Raw genomic sequence first — 26,138 nt, 5'->3', positions numbered from 1 at the left:
GTGCTTCTCTGTTGCCTCAGTGACAATCACACATCACAATCTTTAAGTGGAGAGGCTGGCAGAGTACAGGAGTTAAGAGGGATTATTTGGTCATAACTCTCTAATGAGGGCACTGAACGTTTAATTAGATTAGATGTACATAAGAGAGGAAGAGAAATGATATTGCCCACATATTTCATTTGGTTGTAATTATTGTGGCAGGTTCTGGAGATGTATGGGTGATGGAAAGCAAACATTTCAATGTAGGCTTTTCTGCTTAGATTTAAAACAAGCAGGAATTATTACATTTGGTGAATGTCATATTAGACATTATGTTTTTAAATTGTTATTGAATGTCTGTTGATGATAGTTATTCCTCATGATGTATCACAATCTATTTCAAAATTGTGCAGGGAGAAACATAAAGGAGACGAATATTTAGGCTATTCCTCACTCCAGAAGGAATTGAAAATTGTTACCGATATTGCACATACTTTTCAATTACCTTGTAATAACACTGTATTTGTTGATTTAGCCAATGACCGTTTCAACAACCCGCCTATTGGGTCTCTCTTGGTGCCGTGGGTGGAGACTCCACGAAATTGACGTTGTCACTGATCCGTTGCTCAACACATTCCCGACTTGCTTGGAACGGAGGGATCCAGAACGAGCAGGCGAACACGGGATTTAAGAAAAGTTTATACTCGGAGTGCTGCGCGCAAGGAGGTCCTGAAACCGCCGATTTAATTGCGCAAGGTAACCAACCTGTCAACACACTGGCGCTCTGGGGCGTCGCTTCAGTCGCATGCTGTAACATAGTGGAGTTTATTTGAGATAATGTCATGTTTTGTAGTGTTCGGAAAGCGAATGTTCGAGCAACAGTGTTTTCTCCAACAAGATGCTGTGATGCGTTGTGAATAGGTAAGGTATTGATCAGGTGTAGTTTATAGCATTATCAATACCAAGTGACATTCCTTTCCAGCTGCTGAGAATGATATACTCCCTCTATGTCGTGTTTGTCTGGCATTTTTGATTGTGTCCGTGAACGTAGCCAGCCAACCTCCCTGAGCGTTTCAGTCTTGCCAGATGTGGGACATTTTGTTTCGGTCGAATAGGCTACGCACTGAGCTATATAATTGTTACCAGAATTGTCTCACACTTCTGCAATGTTGCTGTTGCTTTTGAATCGACATTCTTTGTCTGTGACATGGGTGTAGGCAGCAACCCATCGGTGTCGGTGCGAGTGACCTGGCTAGGGGAAACTTGACTGTTTATTGATAGGAACTCAGGAATAGAGGTGCATGCACCTCTATCTCCAAATAGGGATACATGCGAGTAGAATAGCGTAGGCATGACTAGTTTGATATAAGTAGCATAGACTATTGTTTTAGCTCATTCTAAAACATGAAACTCACCCTGTTGTCAATTCACCAAATATTTGTGTGGGTATTGCATTATGCTCAGTGTTACCGTATGCTACAGTTATGTCCTCTCCTGTGCGTTGCTATCCGGACGATGCCGTCATGGTAATTACAATTACAGTAGAAGTTGTTTTGTAGTGGTGTTCGTTGTGAAAATCGATACGTGAGTGAGTCCCATAAGTGCCACCACACCTATATCAAATTATCTCACACTCATCGTGAGCGTCAGTCATGTTTCCTAATTGTAGCCTAGGCTACGTGTAAAACGGATTGGAGTTCTTGCCGTTAGGGAAAATCAATGTTTAACTTTCTGTTTCGGAGCCAGGGTTGCCAGGTCTTGCTAATATTTCTAGCCCAGTGACCACCCAAAACCCACGCAAAAAGCCTGAAAACTAGCCTATTTGTTTTCTTCACAGCAAGACAGGAGTTGCCACATTGATACAATAAACCCTTTTTCCATAACATAATAAAATTCGGTTTTCACCAAAATAATAATGATTGCAAACGAATTTGAATATGTTGCAAGAGAAAAGATTAGTTGCCCATATTAAACTCATCAGTGAAGATCTTTTTCGATCAATGGATGTCGATTTAACTTGTCTGACTACTATGATTAAGCAATAAGGAACAACGGGGTATGGTATATGGCCAATATATCATGGCGAAGGACTGTTCTTATGCATGATGCAACGCAGAGTGCCTGCGTACAGCTGTTAGCCTTGGTATATTGGCCATATACCACAAACCATATGTTAAGACTACAAACAGTTATAAATGACCCATTTATGAGATTTACTTGTTATTTCAGTAAGCATAGGCTAGATACTAAAATCTGGGTTTATGATTGTAATTCAACCTTGCCATGGTTTGCTTAGATAGATGCAGCTAGCCTATAGCCCCTGATAGGCCTACATCTTATTTCAGATAGGCTACAGTAACCTAGGCGAGATGAAGGCAAGATGTAAACTAAACGATTTAGCAGCTTGCTTGGTTCAAATGAACATAGTAATTGATTCAACATGAATAGTTTGGCGATTTCGAGGTAAGAAGAGCTTGAGTTTCACAATAGCCTGCTGGAATAGGATACTGAGGATGGGGTCGTAATTTCAACCACTGAATTAAATATGAATAATATGTACAGTACCAGTCAAAAGTTTGGATACACCTACTAATTCAAGGGTTTTTCTTCATTTTTACTATTTTCTACATTGTAGAATAATAGTGAAGACATCAAAACTATGAAATAACACATATGGAACCATGGAGTAACCAAAAAAGTGTGGCAGGTAGACTAGTAGTTAGAGCGTTAGGCCATGAACTGAAAGGTTGCTGGATTGAATCCCTAAACTGACATGGTGAAAATCTGTCATTCTGCCCCTGAAGAAGGCAGTTAACCCACTGTTCCCCAGTAGGCTGTCATTGTAAAGTAGAATTAGTTCTTAACTGACTTTCAGATTCTTCAAAGTAGCCACCCTTTTCCTTGATGACAGCTTTGCACACTCTTGGCATTCTCTCAACCAGCTTCACCTGGAATGCTTTTCCACGAGTCTTGAAGGAGTTCCCACATATGCTGAGCACTTGTTGGCTGCTTTTCCTTCACTCCCTGGTCCAACTCATCCCAAACTATCTCCATTGGGTTGAGGTCAGGTGATTGTGGAGGCCAGGTCATCTGATGCAGCACTCCATCATTCTCTTTCTTGATCAAATAGCCCTTACACAGCCTGGAGGTGTGTTGGGTCATTGTCCTGTTGAAAAACAAATGATAGTCTCACTAAGTGCAAACCAGATGGTATGGTGTATCGCTGCAGAATGCTGTGGTACCCATGCTGGTTAAGTGTGCCTTGAATTTGAAATAAATCATGGATCGTGTCACCAGCAAGCATCCCCACACCATCACACCTCCTTCATGTTTCACAGTGGGAACCACACATCCATTCACCTATTCTGCATCTCACAAAGACATGGCGGTTGGAACAAAAATAACAATTTGGACTCATCAGACCAAAGGACAGATTTCCACCAGTCTAATATCCATTGCTCGTCTTTCTTCGGAGCAAGCAAGTCTCTTCTTCTTATTGGTGTCCTTTAGTAGTGGTACATTTTATTTTACCTGTTGCCTAATCTGACTGAATGTTGCAGTCAGTCTAATGCATTCCAACAACTGATCAGCATTTGCGATAGAGCTTTTAGAACTTCCAAGTTAATTAACTAAACATGGCCATTAATAATTGCATAATTACACAAGGCTACAACAACAATACACTGAAGTTATAGGCTATGTATTACATTTGTTTGACAGCTCCAGGTAGGCTACACAAGTGGCACAAATTGATTTGCAATGACTCCAGTAATATAATTATTTCAACATATTTATTGTATCAAATGTTAGCCTACAGTAGCCTGCAATGGCATATAAACGAATATGCTACTTGATGGCCAGCAGACGCAAATGTATCATTCTCCACATTTAATGTCAGTTTCATTGAGGACTTTTCACCATAACAGAAGCACATCATGGAGTTCCATAACTTCCATGAAAATGTTCCATTTGTGCATAATGACAAGTTACCTAGCCTACCTACAACTGCGGAAAAAGTTGTCACGATGTGCGCATGTGCTGCTCTGTCTCCTCTCACTCACATGACTCAGCCAATAGTGGACTAAGCTGCCTACTGCAGTGCTCTCTCAACACCCTGCCTCATTGCCTGATAGTCAACAGCAGCAGGTCACAATGAAATAGACTTGTATTTCTTTAAAGAGAAATGCCATGGCGGCCGCGTAGCAAGTAGAAGTAGCCCAAAAACCCGCAACCTAGGACCAATACATTTTCAAATCGTTTTCAAAGTTGCCCAATTTACAGAAAAACTGCGGACATGGCAACCTTTTTTGGAGCACATTGGGTGAATGGAATTGGATGGGACTGCTGCTGGCTACATGAGAAAAGTACTGGAGAAAAGTAGCTACACATCAGTCAGAGAGCTGTATGCTGATAGAATGCCTGTTCGGGAATTCTCATCTGAGTGGAGAAGTGCAACTGAAGCAGAAAATGCATCTGATGCCGAGCAGAAATTACGATAAGAAGCATTTTACACCTGCATTTAAAACATTTGAATTGGTGTGAAAAACTCTGAATTTTGCCTTAACCCAAACCCTATATTTAACTTGCTAGTTAATCTAAGTAAGTGTCTGAATTAATAAAGTGACAGGGCATCATGTAGTACCAGCTTTCTGCCATGTTTGAGAAGTCAAAGTTATTTGGATTAGTTATTTGTACAGCTGCCACTATCTTGATTTCCTTATGTTTTTTCTCCTCTCCGTTCTCGGCCAGTCTTCTCCTCCCTCTCTTCCCTGAGCAGAGTAGAGAGCCCTGTTGCCCTAGCGACTCCAGACTCCACAAAGACACAGCGTGTACACATTTTTTTATTTTATTTTTTATTCCACCTTTATTTAACCAGGTAGGCTAGTTGAGAACAAGTTCTCATTTGCAACTGCGACCTGGCCAAGATAAAGCATATAGCAGTGTGAACAGACAACAACACAGAGTTACACATGGAGTAAACAATAAACAAGTCAATAACATAGTAGAAAAAAAGAATCTATATACATTATGTGCAAAAGGCATGAGGAGGTAGGCAATAAATAGGCCATAGGAGTGAATAATTACAATTTAGCAGATTAACATTGGAGTGATACATGATCAGTTGAACATGTGCAGGTAGAGATACTGGTGTGCAAAAGAGCAGAAAAGTAAATAAAATAAAAACAGTATGGGGATGAGGTAGGTAGATTGGCGTGAGTGAAGGAGGCTTTGTTGCGAAATAGAAAGCAGACTCTAGATTTGATTTTGGATTGGAGATGTTTGATATGAGTCTGGAAGGAGAGTTTGCAGTCTAGCCAGACACCTAGGTACTTATAGATGTCCACATATTCTAGGTCAGAACCATCCAGGATGGTGATGCTAGTCGGGCGTGCGGGTGCAGGCAGCGAACGGTTGAAAAGCATGTATTTGGTTTTACTAGCGTTTAAGAGCAGTTGGAGGCCACGGAAGGAGTGTTGTATGGCATTGAAGCTCTTTTGGAGGTTAGATAGCACAGTGTCCAAGGAAGAGCCAGAAGTATACAGAATGGTGTCGTCTGCGTAGAGGTGGATCAGGGAATCGCCCGCAGCAAGAGCAACATAATTGATATACACAGAGAAAAGAGTCGGCCCGAGAATTGAACCCTGTGGTACCCCCATAGAGACTGCCAGAGGACCGGACAACATGCCCTCCGATTTGACACACTGAACTCTGTCTGCAAAGTAGTTGATGAACCAGGCAAGGCAGTCATTAGAAAAACCGAGGCTACTGAGTCTGCCGATAAGAATATGGTGATTGACAGAGTCGAAAGCCTTGGCCAGGTCGATGAAGACGGCTGCACAGTACTGTCTTTTATCGATGGCGGTTATGATATCGTTTAGTACCTTGAGCGTGGCTGAGGTGCACCTGTGACCGGCTCGGAAACCGGATTGCACAGCGGAGAAGGTACGGTGGGATTCGAGATGGTCAGTGATCTGTTTGTTGACTTGGCGTTCGAAGACCTTAGATAGGCAGGGCAGGATGGATATAGGTCTGTAACAGTTTGGGTCCAGGGTGTCTCCCCCTTTGAAGAGGGGGATGACCGCAGCAGCTTTCCAAACCTTGGGGATCTCAGATGATATGAAGGAGAGGTTGAACAGGCTGGTAATAGGGGTTGTGACAATGGCGGCGGACAGTTTCAGAAATAGAGGGTCCAGATTGTCAAGCCCATCTGATTTGTATTTGTCCAGCTTTTGCAGCTCTTTCAGAACATCTGCTATTTAGATTTGGGTAAAGGAGAAGCTGGGGAGGCGTGGGCGAGTAGCTGCGGGGGGGGCGGAGCTGTTGGCCGAGGTTGGAGTAGCCAGGAGGAAGGCATGGCCAGCCGTTGAGAAATGCTTGTTGAAGTTTTCTATTATCACGGATTTATCGGTGGTGACCGTGTTACCTAGCCTCAGTGCAGTGGGCAGCTGGGAGGAGGTGCTCTTGTTCTCCATGGACTTTACAGTGTCCCAGAACATTTTGGAGTTAGAGCTACAGGATGCAAATTATGCAAATACACGCAGTCTGCGTGTAATGGTTCCTGACTTCCCTGAACAGTTGCATATCGCGGGGCCAGCTTTTTCAAGCAGAAATTTGCATCCTGTAGCTCGAACTCCAAAATGTTCTGGGACACTGTAAAGTCCATGGAGAACAAGAGCACCTCCTCCCAGCTGCCCACTGCACTGAGGCAAGGTAACACGGTCACCACCGTGTAATGCGTGTAATGGTTCCTGACTTCCCTGAACAGTTGCATATCGTGGGGACTATTCAATGCTATTGCAGTCCGCCACAGGATGTTTTTGCTAGTCTAAGATGGTGAGGGAAGTTACTTTTAAAGAAATGACCAGGCATCCTCAACTGACGGGATGAGGTCAATATCCCTCCAGGATACCCGGACCAGGTCGATTAGAAAGGCCTGCTCGCAGAAGTGTTTTAGGGAGCCTTTGACAGTGATGAAGGGTGGTCGTTTGACCGCGGACCCGTAGCGGATACAGGCAATGAGGCAGTGATCGCTGAGATCCTGATTGAAGACAGCACAGGTGTATTTGGAGGGCAAGTTGGTCAGGATAATGTCAATTAGGGTGACCATGTTTACGAATTTAGGGTTGTACCTGGTGGGCTCCTTGATGATTTGTGTGAGATTGAGGGCATCTAGCTTAGATTGTAGGACTGCCGGGGTGTTAAGCATATCCCAGTTTAGGTCACCTAACAGAACAAACTCTGAAGCTAGATGGGGGGGGCGATCAATTCACAGATGGTGTCCAGGGCACAGCTGGGAGCTGAGGGGGGTCGGTAGCAGGCGGCAACAGTGAGAGACTTATTTCTGGAGAGATACATTTTTAAAATTAGAAGTTCGAACTGTTTGGGCATAGACCTGGAAAGTATGACAGAACTTTTGCAACTCCTCCCCCTTTGGCAGTTCTATCTTGACGGAAAGTGTTATAGTTGGGTATGGAAATCTCTGAATTTTTGGTGGCCTTCCTAAGCCAGGATTCAGACACGGCAAGAACATCAGGGTTGGCAGAGTGTGCTAAAACAGTGAGTAAAACAAACTTAGGGAGGAGGCTTCTGATGTTGACATGCATGAAACCAAGGCTTTTTCGATCACAGAAGTCAACAGATGAGGGTGCCTGGGGACATGCAGGGCCTGGGTTTACCTCCACATCACCCGAAAAACAGAGGAGGAGTAGGATGAGGGTGCGGCTAAAAGCTATCAAAACTGGTCGCCTAGAGCGTTGGGGACAAGGAATAAAAGGAGCCGATTTATGGGCGTGGTAGAATATATTCAGGGCATAATGTGCAGACAGGGGTATGGTGGGGTGCGGGTACAGCGGAGGTAAGCCCAGGCACTGGGTGATGATAAGAGAGGTTGTATCTCTGGACATGCTGGTTATAATGGGTGAGGTCACCGCATGTGTGGGAGGTGGGACAAAGGAGGTATCAGACGTGTGAGGAGTGGAACCAGGGGCTCCATTGTAAACTAAAACAATGATAACTAACCTGAACAACAGTACACAAGGCATATTGATATTTGAGAGAGACATACAGCAAGGCATAAAGTAATCGCAGGTTTTGATTGGGAGAGCTTGCTAAAACAACAGGTGAGACAACAACAGCTAGTCAGCTAACACAACAACAGGTAAAATGGCGATGACTAGGCAGAGAGGGTCGGATTAACTACACACAGAGCCTGAGTTCGCGGCTGGGGCCGACAGATAAAACATAAATAAACAGAATGGAGTACCGTGATTAATGGACAGTCCAGCATGCATCAGCTATGTAGCCAAGTGATCATAGTGTCCAGGGGGAAGCAGTACATGGAACAGGTAAACTGCCACTACGCTAGCATGTGGGCGACATGGCGTTTAAAGTTAATAGCTCGGGGGTCGTCTGCTCAGACGGAGGCCGGTTGAAGGCACAGCGGATGGAGTATTCGTCGGCAGACCAGTCGTGGTGGTGCGGCGGGGGGCCGTGTCGACAGAGAATCCAAGCCAGATGGCGAAAGAGGTATTGTATAATTTAGTTTGCTAGCAGGGAGATGTGCCTGACTCACGGCTAACTGGTGCTAGCTTCGTGGCAGTGGCTTTAGCCAAGGTCCAGAGTTTACAGCAAGGATCCGGTGGAGTATTGGGCTCTAGCGGTGTATGAGTGGGGTTCGGGTGAACAGCTGAGTAGGCCGGGAGGTGGGCCTCAGGGATAGCTTCAGTACTGGGTGCAAGCTAGCTGTGAAGATCAGAAGTAGTGGTCCAGGGATTACGGCAGGAATCCGGCGTTGTTGTGGAGAGACAGTTCGATACTGGTAGACTGGTGAGTATTATCCAGGCTAAAAACAGGGCTGGCTGTGCAGAAGGTCAAAAGCCGCTAGCAGTGGCTAACGATGACTAAACAGCTTGTATCTATTTAGCTGGTTAGCTTCTGGAGGTTCTTGAATGTATTCTAAAATTAAAAATAATAGCGATTCCGTATCACAATGGGTGAGGCAGGTTACCGGAAGGTATAATCAAATTAAAAATCGAAAAGAGATTGAAAATAAATATGGGTCCAGTGAGTGGTTGGGCTGGCTGGGGACACGGCGATTCAGACAGTTAGCAGGCCTGTGCTAACAAGCTAACAGTTAGTAGGCCGGGGCTAAAACAAGCTAGCAGTTAGCAGACCGGGGCTAAACAAGCTAGCAGTTAGTAGACCGGGGCAGGCTAGCAGTTAGCAGGCTGGGTTAGCAAGCAAGCAGATAGCAGGGGCTAGAAAGTTAGACTTTCGGGGACGTCGCGATGGGGTTATGTCTGTTTTTGCCTCTTCATGCGGTGACGTCGATAGACCGGTCGTGGAATTAGTAGGGTTCCAAGTAGCTCCAGGTAGCTAGCAGGCCTAGCTGGTTAGCATAATGGGCCTTCAGCGGGCGTCGCGCCTGAAGGGAGTATGCTTCGGTGGTAGCACAGGAGCTCTGGCCGGGCTAGCTTCAAGCTAAGTGGATGGAAACGCTAGCCAGGAGTAGTCATCCGGGGTTGCGGTTAGCTAGTTGTGAAGATCCAGATGAAAATGTTCAGTTTGCGGTGGGAATCCGGGGATAAAAATAATAGGTCCATTATGCTCTGGTTAGAGTCACATTGTTAGAACTGGCGAGAGCTATTCGAGCTGAAGGTTAGCTGATGACCGCTGGCAATGGTTTGCTGACTGATAGCTGGTAGTTAGCTGGCTAGCTTCAGTTGAGGGATTCCAGATCCGAAGTAAATATAGATACTTTAGAAAAAAAGCAGATCCACGCTACATTGGGTGAAGCGGTTTGCAGGAGAGTATTTAGATGTTGAGGTTTAGCAAAATATTTTAAAATATATGCGAAGAAAAAAACTATATATATAAGGGACACGACAGGACAAAGACGTCTGACTGCTACGCCATCTTGGATTACACATGCCGCTCGTTTGCATATTAAGCTAGCAGCCTCCATGGAAATTCGCTATTACTTGTGCTAATTTTGTTAGCATTCTGGTAATAGATGCCCAATGTTTTTTTTTGCGTTTTTGGGCGTCCCCTTGATGTAATCCGGGAATACCATATATCATGATATAAGAGAAGGACGGTATAACGCTATGAAAATCTGGATACCACCCAACCCCAGGTTAGGGGAAGAGTTAGCTAAAAGGGTTAAGATTAGGGTTAGTGTTAGGCAAAGGGTAAGCTAACATGCTATGTAGTCGCAAAGTAGCTCAAAAGTAATAGTAGTTGAAAAGTTTCTAATTAGCTAAAATGCTAAAGTAGTCCGTGATGAAATTCGAACTTGCAACCTTTGGGTTGTTAGATGTTCGCATTGTACGCTTACCCATCCACCCTGACCAACCACCCGATTCCATCTGTCTTATGTAACCATACCAAACATAACATATCATACTAATTTGCGTGTCTCCAATTTACATTTACTATGTTACGTCTAGTCTATGAGACCAGGCTGGGAAACAAGTTTCTAAAACAGCCTGTGACAGTGGATGCTCTGCTTTGCGGTCTACAAGCCCCCAATCACACGCCTCTCAACTGCCACCGCTCACTCCATCTCGCGCAGACCTACTACGGCCACTTTAGTTGTCAATAATTATCCCTTTGTGAAAATAGGATATGGTCATGTTCTTGTCCAAATGCTGTAAAATTGCCGTCATTCAGTTGCTCATTCAGTAGCTCACTTTCCCCCCCACATAATATGCCTTTGAGATATAGGCCACAGCCTTTCCCCCTCTCCAAATAGCTTTTTTCCTCTCCTCATAGATATTTCCAGGTGGTAACCTATCCCTCTTCTTTGAATCACTATCATAGTGGTTTTCCTCCTTTTCCCCCTTATTACATCTTCAAGTGCATCTTGGTCTGCAGTAGCCTTTTATGACATTAAGCCAGGTTGCTCTGGGTGCTAATGAAATCTCATTTCTAGCTGGTTGGTTGGCAACTGACGTCAAACTTGGGCAGATCTCAACACCCATAATAGTTTTCAGGTTATCAGGTGAATCCAGTCATCCGTATTTCAATACCTAGATGGCTGAATGCTTTTGTGAAGTGTCAAATATAGCCTACCACATCATAAGATGGATTATAGCCAAGTTATCTAGGGACAACCTGAGCCGACTGAAGCCCGGAGACAGGTTTTTACCTAGGTGGCTGACATAATGTGTATTGTCAGGTGGAAAAGGGAACCGACTGGAAGTTCAAATGTAAAACATGCCTATAGCTCCATCTTGCCCTCTGTTAAGAGGAGTTTCACATTGCCTTCCGCCATATTGCTTTCTTATCTGATCCATGAAGAAGTTTGCAGAATGAAATGTAGCCAGAGTCTCTGTTTAGCCTAGATTAGTGGTTACCAAACTGCTTACAACATTTTCACGGTTGCCTTGCAGTGTTTGTTGACACTGTTGTTGAAACTGCCCATCAAAATCACTTCTCTTCGGTGGGTTGTGGCGTCTTGCCCATGTGCAAGAGACCAGAAGGGAGTACTGCCAGGGCCCCGGGTTCACACAGGGACTGTCATGGGATAAAGTTATAATAAGGTATTTTTTGAGTGGGCAGAAGTGTCACGGCTGTCGTAAGAACGGGGCCAAGGCGCAGCGGATGTTTAGTTCCACATATTTAATTAAAAGAGAAACTTAAACAAAACAAAATATATCAATAAACGAACAACTAAACGCGACTACGTGGTGCACATGCACAAACACAAAACAATATCCCACAAACACAGGTGGGAAAAATAGCTACTTAAATATGATCTCCAATTAGAGACAACGATTACCAGCTGCCTCTAATTGGGAATCATACAAAACACCAACATAGAAAATATAAAGTAGAACACAATATAGAAATTATAAACTAGAAAACTGTTACGTTCGATGCAATAATCATCGGACCAAGGTGCAGCACGATATGGTTTACACATATTTAATAGAGAAACACACAAGACAATAAAGAAATCAACGAAATGTGATGACAATGGAGTGCTAACATGCAACTACACATAAACAATATCCCACCAAACACAGGTGACAAAATCCTACTTAAATATGATCCCCAATTAGAGACAACGATAGCCAGCTGCCTCTAATTGGGAATCGTACCAAACACCAACATAGAAAACAAATCTAAAACCCCACATAGAAAATATAAACTAGACTAACCCCCAGTCATGCCCTGACCTACTACACCATAGAGAAACAAGGGCTTTCTATGGTCAGGGCGTGACAGTACCCCCCCCCCCCCCCGGAGGAAGGCTCCGGCCATGGAGCTGGACTGGACACCGTACCCGGACTGGACACCGGCGCAGAGGAAGGCTCCTGCCCTGGAGCTGGACTGGACACAGTGCCTGGACTGGGCACCGGCGCAGAGGAAGGCTCCTGCCCTGGAGCTGGACTGGACACCGTGCCTGGACTGGCCACTGGCCAGAGGAAGGCTCCTGCCCTGGAGCTGGACTGGACACCGTGCCTGGACTGGCCACCGGCGCAGAGGAAGGCTCCTGCCCTGGAGCTGGACTGGACACCGTGCCTGGACTGGGCACCGGCGCAGAGGAAGGCTCCTGCCCTGGAGCGGAACTGGACGCCGTGCCTGGACTGGCCACCGGCGCAGAGGAAGGCTCCAGCCTTGGAGCTGAACTGGACACCGTGCCTGGACTGGCCACCGGCGCAGAGGAAGGCTCCTGCCCTGGAGCTGGACTGGACACCGTGCCTGGACTGGCCACCGGCGCAGAGGAAGGCTCCAGCCTTGGAGCTGGACTGGACACCGTGCCTGGACTGGCCAACGGCGCAGAGGAAGGCTCCTGCCCTGGAGCTGGACTGGACGTTCCGGACTGTGGACCGTTGCAGGAGGTTCCGGACTGTGAACCGTCGCCAGAAGCTCTGGACTGTGAATGCGCACTGGAGGCCTAGTGCGTGGATCCGGTAAAGGTGGCACCAGACTGGTGACACGCACCTCCGGGCGAGTGCTGGGAGAAGGCACAGGATGTACCGGACTGGGGAGGCGCACTAGAGTCCAGATGTGTGGAGCCGGTACAGGTTTCACCAGACTGCCTACCGGATCATCTGGTCGAATGTTGAGCAGAACACACTTGCACAACCTCTCCCTCCTCTCTCTCCCAACTTCTCCATCGCCTCCCTGACGGTCTCTGGCTCTTCAGGGAGAGTGCGGGGAGCTGGCACAGGACGTACCGGACTGGGGACACGCACTTCAGGACGAGTGTGCTGCAGCATTCTCATCTCTACCACCTCTCTCCGGAATCTTTCATCGAATTCCTCCTCTGTCTCCCACACAGGCTCTGGCACTCTCCGCTGCTCGACCGCCAGCTCCATGTGCCTCCCCCCAAAGATTCTTTGGCAGCGGACTGATGGCACGCTCCTTATGGCGAGTGCGAGGAACCGGCACAGGACATACCGGGCTGAGGAGGCGCACCGGAGATCTGGTGCGTGGAGCCGTCACATATGGCACCGGACTGATGACCCACTCTTCAGCACGCTTGCGCTGCTGCATACTCCTAGCCAACTCCATTCTCCGGTATCCTTCCTCACACTGTTCCATCGACTCCCATGCGGGCTCTGGCACTCTCATTGGGTCGACTGACCACATCTCTATCGCCTGCTCCATGTGCTCTGGCTCTTCCTGCGGCTCAGCCGGCCACCCCTTGTGCCTTCCCCCCAAAAATCTCCCTTGTCCTTGGGCTTTCTGTGGACGTGAACCCTGTCGTCGTCGCTGTCCTCCACTATTACCTTCCGTCTGTCGCCAAGGAAGGGTCTCACATCTACCCATCCCGTCTTCCCTTGTCCAAAACTCCTTTACCTCGTGGATACGCTGCTTGGTCATCTTTTGGTGGGATATTCTGTCACGGCTGTCGTAAGAATGGGACCAAGGTGCAGCGGATGTTGAGTTCCACATATTTAATTCAAAGAGAAAATTAAACAAAACAAAATATATCAATAAACGAACAACTAAACTTGACTACGTGGTGCACATGCACAAACACAAAACAAACACAAAAATAGCTACTGAAATATGATCCCCAATTAGAGACAACGATTACCAGCTGCCTCTAATTGGGAATCATACACCAACATAGAAAATATAAACTAGAACACAACATAGAAATTATAAACTAGAATACCCCCTAGTCACGCCCTGACCTACTACACCATAGAGAAACAAGGGCTCTCTATGGTCAGGGCGTGACAAGGAGTGTGTGTGTGTGTGTGTGGGGGGGGGGGTTCTTCTATCCTTGTGGGGACCTAAAATCCCCCAAAGTCCCCACAAGGATAGTAAAACAAGGACAATTCTCCCCATTTATCACGTCCCCATGAGGACAAAGGCTATTTTAAGCATAAGGTTTAGGGTTAGAATTAGAATTAGGGTAAGAATTACGGTAAGGGTAAGGGATTGGTTATTAGGTTAGGGTTAGGTTTATGGTTTGGGTTAGGATTACGGGATAAGGTTAGGGTTACGTTTAGGGTTAGGGGGTCAGGAAAAATAGGATGTAAATACATTTAATGTCCCCATGAGAATAGAGAACGAAATGCGTGCGCGTGTGTGTGTGTCTGTCTGTCTGTTTGTTCGTCCATCTGGTATGTTGGTAGTTGTCTCGTGTTTTGGGTTTAGTTTGTTAAATAGTACTCTAATTACACCAGTAACAACAGTATGTTGTCACATCCATGTGTGTGTGTGGTATCTGCAGGTTTGGCTGGTGTGTGTGTGTCTGTTGTGCATACGTGCTTAAGAGTGGGTGAGTGGCAGAAGCCTTGAGTGGCGTCAAGTGTTTACTAGCTACATCTGTGGATTTGGTGTGACTGAGTATTTGTGTGGGTGTTAGCACTGACCTGAGTGTGTACAAGTGGTAAATCTGTGGGTTATGCAAAGGGATTGTTTGATACAAGGCTTCTTCATTACTCGAGACCTGTGATACGTGGTTGGATGGTGGGAACAGCATGCTCCTCTCCCATTCACTTCATCTCTCCCTGCAACATACATTTGGCATCAAGGCGACGCTTTGTGGAAGAATGATCTTAGGCCTCAATCAATGGACTCTTGTTTCATTTCTCCAATAGCTTTTGGGCTCATCTGATGGTGGAATAGCATCAAAGCAATGGGCGGGTGGCTTCAGATACTGTAAACCGCTGGCTATTGCCAACAACATCCCTCAAAGGTCAAGGAAGATTCACTAGGTCAGTTTCAAAGTTGAACTCAACTAGAAACAATGCCAAGGCCTCCAATTAAAAAACATCCCATTTAAAAAACAAACTCACAAAAGGGAAGATAACGTCCATATGAGCACAGCTTTAGCCCTGTAAGTGCTGCTCTGTAATGGTCCTTAGGGTAGTGTTCAATTTAAGGATCACTCTGCCTTTAATGCGGCTGAATGTCAGGAGCATTCTAATTGAAGCAAATGGGAAGCAAAGGCACAGTGTGAGACGAGTCCTGCGTGCGCCTCAGTGCCAGTACTGAAAGACGATACTTATTCAAGGAAAAAGTACATTGCAGACACTTTCAAGGTAAGCTGCCATTCAAGATAAAAACGAAAGCCCCTTCTTCTTATAGTACCTCTGAAATCATGAGCCCAGATTTAAAGGGACTATGTCAGTGGTCGCAATGGAGAATTTCAGCACATTCCAACCACAGAATAGCTTAGAAGTGAGACCATTCAAACAAATCCACACACACAGCCCCCTCTTCTCTCCTCCTCCTTTCACTCTCTACCTTACCTACACACATTCCAACCATCCATCCAACTGCTGCCAGCAGTGTAAGAGCGCTAGCCAACATTATCTTTCTGTTCCTTTCGCCCATATCATCAGAGAAACCTGCAGACGGAGCCTGACAAGCTAAAGTGACACGCTAAAGGCGCTTCCCCTGTGGAGCCTTTCTGCTTATCCCCTACCACCTGCTCACGTCGCGATATCGCCCGCTCCCTCCTCCCCCACCCCCCACCCCCCATCCTTCGCACTCCCCTCAGCAAAGCTTCAGGGATATTGCAGCCCCACTACTGCCTGCCAACATGCCCCCCCCCCCCCCAAAAGCACTAACCTCCCTCAATCCATGGAGTGTGTCAATTCTCTCCCTGAGAGAAGCGGGAATAATCGTGAGTAGCATATTCATGACAGCGTCGGTTTAATAAGCGTCCTCTAGTCGTCAGGTTTGCACCGTGACAGTGACAGTATGATAGGCGTTACGGTTGGTGTAAGTGGTGGTGAAAAGGAAACTGGGTTGTGTGTACGTGAGTGGAGAGTGCTTTGCTTTGCCTAGAAGAGGAGGTTTATAATAGAAAGGGTCTGTTAAATATGCTAGGCTAAACGTCAGGGGTGTTTGGCGAAGGTTTGACGTTCCGCAGGGCTCAGGCTGCCAGCAAAGCAGTGTCTGGTCCTTTCAGAGGAGACTGGTTTGAGGCAGTCAGCCTAGTTAATCTCATTCCCCCACCATAGTCGAAGTCCAGACTCTCTTTTCTTTGTCTCTCGTTCACTCTCTCTCTCCATCTCTCTAAGTCAGTCTCTCTCTTTCTCACTCTATCTCTCCCCTCCAACCCATCCTTCACCATGCTGGAAACGCCTACTCTCTTTTTCTTTATTTTTCTCCCTCACACACTCTCTCTATCTCTCTCCCCCCTCCATCCCTGCTGCTTGTACTCTATCTGTCAGGGACCTTTGAGAGAGATGGCAGGTTACACCTGGATCAGCTAGTCCTATATTCCCCCACTGATAGTGGGGTCTGCTCTGGTCCTCTTCCTCGTGTGCAGTGTGTGTGTGTGTGTCGGCATGTTGCCTTATCTGTAGAGGGCACACATTTGGTGTGTGTCTGTGTGTGGGTATATGTGCTCTGCATGTCTGTTATTATGTTTGCATGCATTTTACGTTGCGTTTTCTGTGTTTGTGTGTGTGCTGCTCAGTGACAGAACTGGCAGTGGATACTGGAAATGACCTTTGTTGTCAAAAGCAGGTATATTCTCCCTATGGTTATGTAAGGCCTAATTATTATACAACCTGTCAGTTTGGTGTATTCCTATACTTCCCGCCGACCAGGATTTCTCCCCCGTGCTCCGAGCAGTATTGTCCCACATCTACTGTTGTCGGAACACTACACTACACTGCCCTCGATAGTATGACCCAAATACTCTATGTATTCAAAACGACACTGTTGTTCAAATACCTTGTACAACATTCTAGTGCTGTGCATAACCACTTAACTATGCAATTTATACACTAAAGCTAGGCCTTTGGGCAGTAGTTTGAGCACTCCTGATTTTTTAATCATCGTTCTGCATATTGTAGTTTAAACACTATTCTAACAGTGATTTAGCCTCTTATGGATCCCTTCACGCGCCAATCCCTTTAGCGGGATCGATTTGACAACATCCAGTGAAATGGCAGTGCGCCAAATTCAAACTACACGAATATCAATATTCAACATTCACAAAAATATATGTGTTATACATCAAAATAAAGCTTCACTTCTTGTTAATCCAGACGCTGTGTCAGATTTCAAAAAGGCTTTATGGCGAAAGTGGACCATGCGATTATCTGAGGACAGCGCTCAGCATACAAACATACGAAAATCATATTTCAACCAGACATGTGCACCACAAAAGTCAGAAATAGCTATATAATTAATGACTTACCTTTGAAGATCTTCTTCTGTTGACACTCCAAAATGTCCAAGAAACATCACAAATTGTCCTCTTGTTCGATAATGTCCTTCTTTATGTTCTAAGAATTTCCATTTATTTGGCGTGTTTGATTCAGAAGTACACCGGTTTCAACTCACCCAACATGCCTACAAAGTATCTAATAAGTTACCTGTAAACTTGGTCCAAACATTTCAAACAACATTCCTAATCCAACCTCAGGTACCCTAAAACGTAAATAATCTATCAAATTTAAGACGGAATACACTGTTTCTAAAACCGGATAAAAACAACATGAAGCGCGTTCCGCTTCACGCTCACCAAAACAGTAGAGTCCACCTGGAGTGACACTTACAATGAATAGCACTACTTCTTCATTTCTCAAAAGAAAAACATCAACCAATTTCTAAAGACAGTTGACATCTAGTGGAAGCCATAGGAACTGCAACCAGGTTCCTCATAAATAGGGCTTCCCAAAGAAACCAATTGGAAAACACAATGACCTCAAACATTTTTTCCCCTGGATGGATTGTGCTCGGTGTTTTGCCTGCCAAATCAGTTCTGTTATACTCACATACATTATTCTAACAGTTTTAGAAACGTCAGAGTGTTTTCTATCCAAATCTACAAATCTATTATATGCATATCCTAGCTTCTGGGCCTGAGTAGCAGGCAGTTTACTTTGGGCACACTTTTCATCCGGACGTCAAAATACTGCCCCCTAGCCTTAAGAAGTTTAAAGAGCGACTGAACGCACTGATTCTGCATATTTTTATTTTGCTCATTAATAAGAAAAACAAGATTTTAGTCTTGGGGTTGTGGTTTGATGTGGCAGTTACTTAAGTTTGCCCCACATTGGACACCATAAGAACAAAGCCAGTATCACTTCCTCAAAATAGTCTAAATGAATCTAAGATAAATCAAGAAATCTGTAATTAATGTTGATGTTTTTTCTGAGGATCTTTTAGATAGCAATTTTACTAGCTAAGGTGTTTGGTGCAGTATTTCGCAGGTCAAAGTTTTATCCGCTGTGCTGCTGAGCATGTCTGTCTCACTGTCTGTGTGTTCTGCTGTACGATTGGATTCTAGTGCAAGGACTTCACACAGCATCATTCCGAAGACATGACACTCTTGACACTCAAATTGACATCTTACAGCAGTCAAAACACTGATACTACTCGCGCTAGTCAAGACAACAATAAATTATTCATAAAAAAACACATGCAGTAGTGAAAATGCTGCTTTTCCCACGTTAGTTAAAACATATTCTGGACTCACACACAATCAAATGGGACCTTAACAAGAGTAATCTTCAATTAATCTTTAAAGGAGAGAAGTGGTTGATTATTTCAGCCTTTGTATTTACAACTCAATCTACTTAGCCAATTCTTTGTCTATACCAGTGGAGGCTCGTAGAGGAGGAAGGGGAGGACCATCCTCCTCAGTGAATTTAATGAAAATAAAAGTATTGAAACATTAAAAAGTGATCTACAGTAGCTTCAACAGCACTCTGTAGGGTAAGCACCATGGTGTAGCCAGAGGACAGCTAGCTTCCATCCTCCTCTGGGTACATTTTCTTCAATACAACACCTAGGAGGCTCATGATTCTCACCCCCTTCCATAGACTTACACAGTAATTATGACAACTTCCGGGGAACGTCCTCCAACCTATCAGAGCTATTGCAGCATGGACTGACATGTTTTCCACCTAAACAAAATACAAGAGAATGAATCTAGTACTGAAAGCATAAGCTACAGGTAGCTAGCACTGCAGTGCATAAAATGTGGTGAGTAGTTGACTCAAAGAGAGAGAAAGACAGTAGTGGAACAGTTTTGAACAAATTCATTTCTTCCAAAATTAAGGAGAAGTGAGAGAGAGCTAGCTATAGTTGATTGTATTTTGCTGGGCACGTCTGTCACACTGTCTAGTGTGTTCTGCTGTACGATTGGATAGACCACAATCACCACAGCTGTTTATCCCATGGTAGTCAGAAAGTGGATATTGTCGAAATCAAAACCCAACCCTTAAATAAGTCATGACGAGCTCATCTACACAAATCTCACAAAACTGTCTTTTGGATGATACTGACTTTATGACAGAAATGAACCTACTTGCACTTTGTCGTCAATTTGTGCACTGGAATAAATGTTTCTGACTAATATTGGTGTCACATATGTCATTTTCAACTAGGGAAGATGGTTTTTGAGTTCAGTTCTGCTTTAAAGAGTGCACTACGTAGTCATCTTAAGAGTTAACTGTACCCTTAATTCTGAATACCACAAGGTAGTTCTAGTGCAAAGACTTCACACATCATTCTGAAGACATGACACTCTTGACACTCAACTTGACCTCTAACTTGACGCACTAGTCAAAACAACACAAAATGGTTTATAAAGAAACACATGCAGTAGTGAAAATGCTGCTTTGCCCACATTAGTTAAGGCATTTTCTGGACTCACACACCATCAAATGGGACCTTAACAAGAGTAATCACTGTCAAACGCTCCCTAAAACACTTCTGTGAGCAGGCCTTTCTAATCGACCTGGCCCGGGTATCCTGGAAGGACATTGACCTCATCCCGTCAGTTGAGGATGCCTGGTCATTCTTTAAAAGTAACTTCCTCACCATTTTAGATAAGCATGCTCCGTTCAAAAAATGCAGAACTAAGAACAGATACAGCCCTTGGTTCACCCCAGACCTGACTGCCCTCGACCAGCACAAAAACATCCTGTGGCGGACTGCAATAGCATCGAATAGTCCCCGTGATATGCAACTGTTCAGGGAAGTCCGGAACCAATACACGCAGTCAGTCAGGAAAGCTAAGGCCAGCTTCTTCAGGCAGAAGTTTGCATCCTGTAGCTCCAACTCCAAAAAGTTCTGGGACACCGTGAAGTCCATGGAGAACAAGAGCACCTCCTCCCAGCTGCCCACTGCACTGAGGCTAGGTAATACGGTCACCACTGATAAATCCATGATTATCGAAAACTTCAATAAGCATTTCTCAACGGCTGGCCATGCCTTCCGCCTGGCTACTTCAACCTCGGCCAACAGCTCCGCCCCCCCCCCCCCCCCCCCGCAGCTCCTCACCCAAGCCTCTCCAGGTTCTCCTTTAACCAAATCCAGATAGCAGATGTTCTGAAAGAGCTGCAAAACCTGGACCCGTACAAATCAGCTGGGCTTGACAATCTGGACCCTCTATTTCTGAAACTATCTGCCACCATTGTCGCAACTCCTATTACCAGCCTGTTCAACCTCTCTTTCATATCGTCTGAGATCCCCAAGGATTGGAAAGCTGCCGCAGTCATCCCCCTCTTCAAAGGGGGAGACACCCTGGACCCAAACTGTTACAGACCTATATCCATCCTGCCCTGCCTATCTAAGGTCTTCGAAAGCCAAGTCAACAAACAGGTCACTGACCATCTCGAATCCCACCGTACCTTCTCCGCTGTGCAATCTGGTTTCCGAGCCGGTCATGGGTGCACCTCAGCCACACTCAAGATACTCAACGATATCATAACCGCCATCGATAAAAGACAGTACTGTGCAGCCGTCTTCATCGACCTTGCCAAGGCTTTCGACTCTGTCAATCACCATATTCTTATCGGCAGACTCAGGAGCCTCGGTTTTTCGGATGACTGCCTTGCCTGGTTCACTAATTACTTTGCAGACAGAGTTCAGTGCGTCAAATCGGAGGGCATGCTGTCTGGTCCTCTGGCAGTCTCTATGGGGGTGCCACAGGGTTCAATTCTCGGGCCGACTCTTTTCTCTGTGTATATCAATGATGTTGCTCTTGCTGCGGGCGATTCCCTGATCCACCTCTACGCAGACAACACCATTCTATATACTTTCGGCCCGTCATTGGACACTGTGCTATCTAACCTCCAAACAAGCTTCAATGCCATACAGCACTCCTTCCGTGGCCTCCAACTGCTCTTAAACGCTAGTAAAACCAAATGCATGCTTTTCAACCGTTCGCTGCCTGCACCCGCATGCCCGACTAGCATCACCACCCTGGATGGTTCCGACCTAGAATATGTGGACGTCTATAAGTACCTAGGTGTCTGGCTAGACTGCAAACTCTCCTTCCAGACTCACATCAAACATCTCCAATCGAAAATCAAATCAAGAGTCGGCTTTCTATTCCGCAACAAATCCTCCTTCACTCACACCGCCAAGCTTACCCTAGTAAAACTGACTATCCTACCGATCCTCGACTTCGGCGATGTCATCTACAAAATGGCTTCCAACACTCTACTCAGCAAACTGGATGCAGTTTATCACAGTGCCATCCGTTTTGTCACTAAAGCACCTTATACCACCCACCACTGCGACTTGTATGCTCTAGTCGGCTGGCCCTCGCTACATATTCGTCGCCAGACCCACTGGCTCCAGGTCATCTACAAGTCCATGCTAGGTAAAGCTCCGCCTTATCTCAGCTCACTGGTCATGATGGCAACACCCATCCGTAGCACGCGCTCCAGCAGGTGTATCTCACTGATCATCCCTAAAGCCAACACCTCATTTGGCCGCCTTTCGTTCCAGTACTCTGCTGCCTGTGACTGGAACTAATTGCAAAAATCGCTGAAGTTGGAGACTTTTATCTCCCTCACCAACTTCAAACATCAGCTATCTGAGCAGCTAACCGATCGCTGCAGCTGTACATAGTCTATTGGTAAATAGCCCACCTTTTTTCACCTACCTCATCCCCATACTGTTCTTATTTATTTACTTTTCTGCTCTTTTGCACACCAATATCTCTACCTGTACATGACCATCTGATCATTCATCACTCCAGTGTCAATCTGCAAAATTGTAATTATTTGCCTACCTCCTCATGCCTTTTGCACACATTTTATATAGACTCCCCCTTTGTTTTCTACTGTGTTATTGACTTGTTAATTGTTTACTCCATGTGTAACTCTTTGTTGTCTGCTCACACTGCTATGCTTTATCTTGGCCAGGTCGCAGTTGCAAATGAGAACTTGTTCTCAACTAGCCTACCTGGTTAAATAAAGGTGAAATAAAAATTTTAAAAATAATCTTCAATTAATCTTTAAAGGAGAGAAGTGGTTGATTATTTCAGCCTCTGTGTTTACGACACAATTTACTTAGCCAATCCGCTGCCCGTTTATAAAGAATGCTTTTCAATTTATTCCTTGACTTCCACCTCCACCTTTCCTCCTTTGTGTTTACGTAATGATTGTTTTGATGTAAGCCTTCATTTATTTGAATTCTAGGCGATGGCAACCAATTTGAATTGGCACATTGAGGTATAATGAGTGTAGCTCAAGGAACAGAACAATGAGGTGCTCTCGTCAACAAGCATCGATTGGAACATGAGAAAATTAGAACTGACTGAGTCGTCTGAAATGGCTCGCGAGCAATCCACTTTAGCCTTGAACGAACATATCCATTTCTTCACATGCTATGTCAATGGGTACGTCTCCCCCGCTTGTTGCACTCCTGCTTGGTTTCTTCCTCCTCAGCTCTGGGCAGTTTGATCTGTTAAATTTCACAGGGCTTAACCGTCCCCTGTTTTTCTCCGTCTGTGTGTGGAGGAAGAGTTCACTCAGTGTGCGGATTATTTCTCCCATGAGGCTGAGGGGGTGAGGAGAGCCCAGTCTGTCAGATCTGCCCACGTTGCCTCGCGGTTACCGTGCCAACCCCTAGGGTCGGAGGGTGGGAGGGAGAGTGGAGCCGGGTGTCTGCAGGCTGTCAGGTCTCTGCCAGGTCTCCCCGCGACAGACCAGACCAGACCGGCTACATCTCCACAATGGCCAGCGCCTGTTGTTTTCAGGTTAAGGTCTTATTCAAATGGCCTTTGCATACTCTGGTCTTGTAGTCCACCACACCCACTTCTGTTCTCCATCTGTGTGTGTGTGTGTGCGTGTGCGCGTGTACGTGGGTGTGTGTGTGTGTAGGCCTGTTGAGCCATACAGCATACAGCTGGCTCCTCTGCACAAAATCAGGATGACTGGAGGACAAGAGGGTGTAGGAGGGCTCAGGTTTTGGCCTACAAGCTTCTTGTCTCTCTTTGTGTCTCTCTCTCTCTCTCTCTCTCTCTCTCTCTCTCTCTCTCTCTCTCTCTCTCTCTCTGTCTCTCTCTCTGTCTCTCTCTCTCTCTCTCTCTCTCTCTCTCTGTCTCTCTCTCTCTCTCTCTCTGTCTCTCTGTCTCTCTCTCTCTCTCTCGTACTCTCTCACTTTCTCTCTCTCCTTCTTCTTTGTCGTACCATCTCTGACCCCGTTCCCCCACTGATGCACTCTCCCTGTCTCTTAACTTTGTCTTCCTGTCCATCTTTTCCCTCTGTCGTTTTCTCAGCCTTCCTCACTTTTAACATGTTTCTCTCAGAGGTCCACTTGACTCTCTTTATCTGTACTGATCCTTACACTAGTCCAACTGGCTTTGGCCATATGTGACCGACCAGCTCGATTTGGTTCTATCTAGCAACATTTTAAAAACTTTATTTTTTATTTTTTACAGTGGATAAAAGTAGAGACTCAAAGCTAGAAAATGGTATATCATACACTGCAGTTGAGGAACAATGGGAAAGTAATTCTGCTTTGAAGTTGATAAACTTGTAACCCAATTTTTGAGAAAATGGCCCTTGAATGTTCTGGTACACCTACTGGAGAGCTCTTCTTTGCCTAAACCAGTGGAGGCTCTACAGAGGAGAAAGGGGAGGACCATCCTCCTCAGTGAATTTCATAAAAATACAAATAGTGAAACATTAAAAAAGTTAGCCTTTTTAGATAAAACTATACTAAATATATTCAAGTCACCAAATAATTGATTAAAACACTGTTTTGCAATGAAGGTCTACAGTAGCCACAACAGCAGTCGGTAGGTTAGCACCATGGTTTAGCCGGAGGTCAGCTAGCTTCCATCCTCCTCTGGGTACATTGACATCAATACAAAACCTAGGAGGCTCATGGGTTTCACCCCTTTCCATAGACTTACACAGTAATTATGACAACTTTCAGAGGATGTTCTCCAACCTTTCAGAGCTCTTCTAGCATGAACTGACATGTTGTCCAACCAATCAAAATATCAGAGAATGAATTTAGTACTGCAAGCATAACTTACAGCTAGATAGCACTGCAGTGCATAAAATGTGATGAGTAGTTGACTCAAAGAGAGAGAAAGACAATAGTTGAACAGTTTTGAACAAATTCATTTATTCCAAAATGAAGAAGAAGCGAGAGAGAGAGCTACCTATATTTGTTTGTATTTCTTCTCTCACTTTCACTTAGCTACTGAATGCAACTAGCTAGTTTAGCCTACTCACACACTCGGCTCAAACAGAGAGGGATGCTATGTTAGCTAGCTGGCTATGGCTATCCAACACTGGAACTCTTCCAAGTCAAGGTAAGCTTTTGGTTTTATTCATTTCTTGCCACCGGGGCCTGCCGGTGTAACTGCTAAACTGTTTTCTGACTGTACACTGTACTGCATGATTGTAGAGGGTTTACTAACACGTTAGTTCTTGTAGCTATGTTGACTATGAAGTGATAACAATGTAGGCTGTGTGCAGCGGTTATAGCGGTCATGTTATGAGGGTTTGGCTTGGAAAGTTTTTTTGTTGTCTAGTCACAGATAGCTGATGTGTTGTGCACTGAAGTCCACAAGCAAAGGAAAAAGGTGAGAGGAGGAGAGTGCGTAGATAGTTGCTTTTTTCATGTGGCTGCTATGAAAGTGAATTGTGTTTGCGTGTGATCAGGGGTATATTTATTCCGCCGATTGTGTTCAAAAACGTTTCTTAAACGGAAGCAAACGGAACGAAAATACCTGAATTTGTCCAGTAGAAATTCTAATTTGCAACTGTTGGACTGATGATTACTCCCTAGATTGGCTAATTGAAGGCAAGAGTGTGCAAGGCGTGTCACGCCTGCTCCCAATCTCCCTCCCTGGCGCTCGAGGGAGCCGGGCTTTCCTGCACTATGCACTCCTGCCACCATCATTATGTACACCTGCTTCACTCGTCATGCGCATCAGCGATTCATTGGACTCACCTGGACTCACCTGTGTTATTACCTCCCCTATATCTGTCTGTTCCCCAGCTTTGTTCCCCGCTTCACCATTGATTGTCATATGTTCGTTGTTTTACCCGGTTCTGACACTGTTCCTGTTCTGTTCCAGATAACATTTTCATTCATAGGCTATGTTGTAGCAACCTCGTGATGGGTACAGGGAAAATTCAAGTAAACCTATCGATGTTACATTGAGCTGGGTGAATGAAATATGAATGACAGCCATACAATATGCTGTAATAGAAATAAGGCCATGCTCATAAAAGAAAATGATCATCCTCCCTCACCTTGGACCGGACCGACCGCCACTGGTCTACACCCATTCAGTATCATTCACACCCTCTTAAGCCTTAGCCTCACCCATCTCTTTAAGAATTCAGATTTAAGGCCATGTGCTAAACAGAGTGAGTTAGGTAGTGTAGTAAACATCCAAACATTTCAAGACTAAAAGTGGTGAAAGTAGTAGCAAAAATACACTTTATCTAGTCCTTGAC

General features: G+C 45.2%; 1 protein-coding gene across 3 annotated transcripts in view; it reads left to right on the top strand.

Moving 5' to 3' along the window:
- The first annotated feature begins 582 nt into the window (after positions 1-582).
- Positions 583-26,138, top strand: part of LOC109898349 (junction plakoglobin-like) — an 88,848-nt gene continuing 63,292 nt past the window's right edge. The window contains exon 1 of one of the 3 annotated variants that reach the window (XM_020493299.2): positions 583-735. The gene's annotated coding sequence lies outside the window, so the exon portion shown is untranslated. Of the gene's footprint in view, positions 901-26,138 lie in introns of all 3 variants that reach the window. The other 2 variants (XM_031833902.1, XM_020493300.2) reach the window with 2 other exon arrangements.

The sequence above is a fragment of the Oncorhynchus kisutch genome, linkage group LG10 (genome assembly GCF_002021735.2).
Source record: "Oncorhynchus kisutch isolate 150728-3 linkage group LG10, Okis_V2, whole genome shotgun sequence".
NCBI classification, from domain to species: Eukaryota; Metazoa; Chordata; class Actinopteri; order Salmoniformes; family Salmonidae; genus Oncorhynchus; species Oncorhynchus kisutch.
The sequence above is the reverse complement of the archived record's forward strand: the minus strand, read 5'-3'. Positions and strand labels throughout refer to the sequence as shown.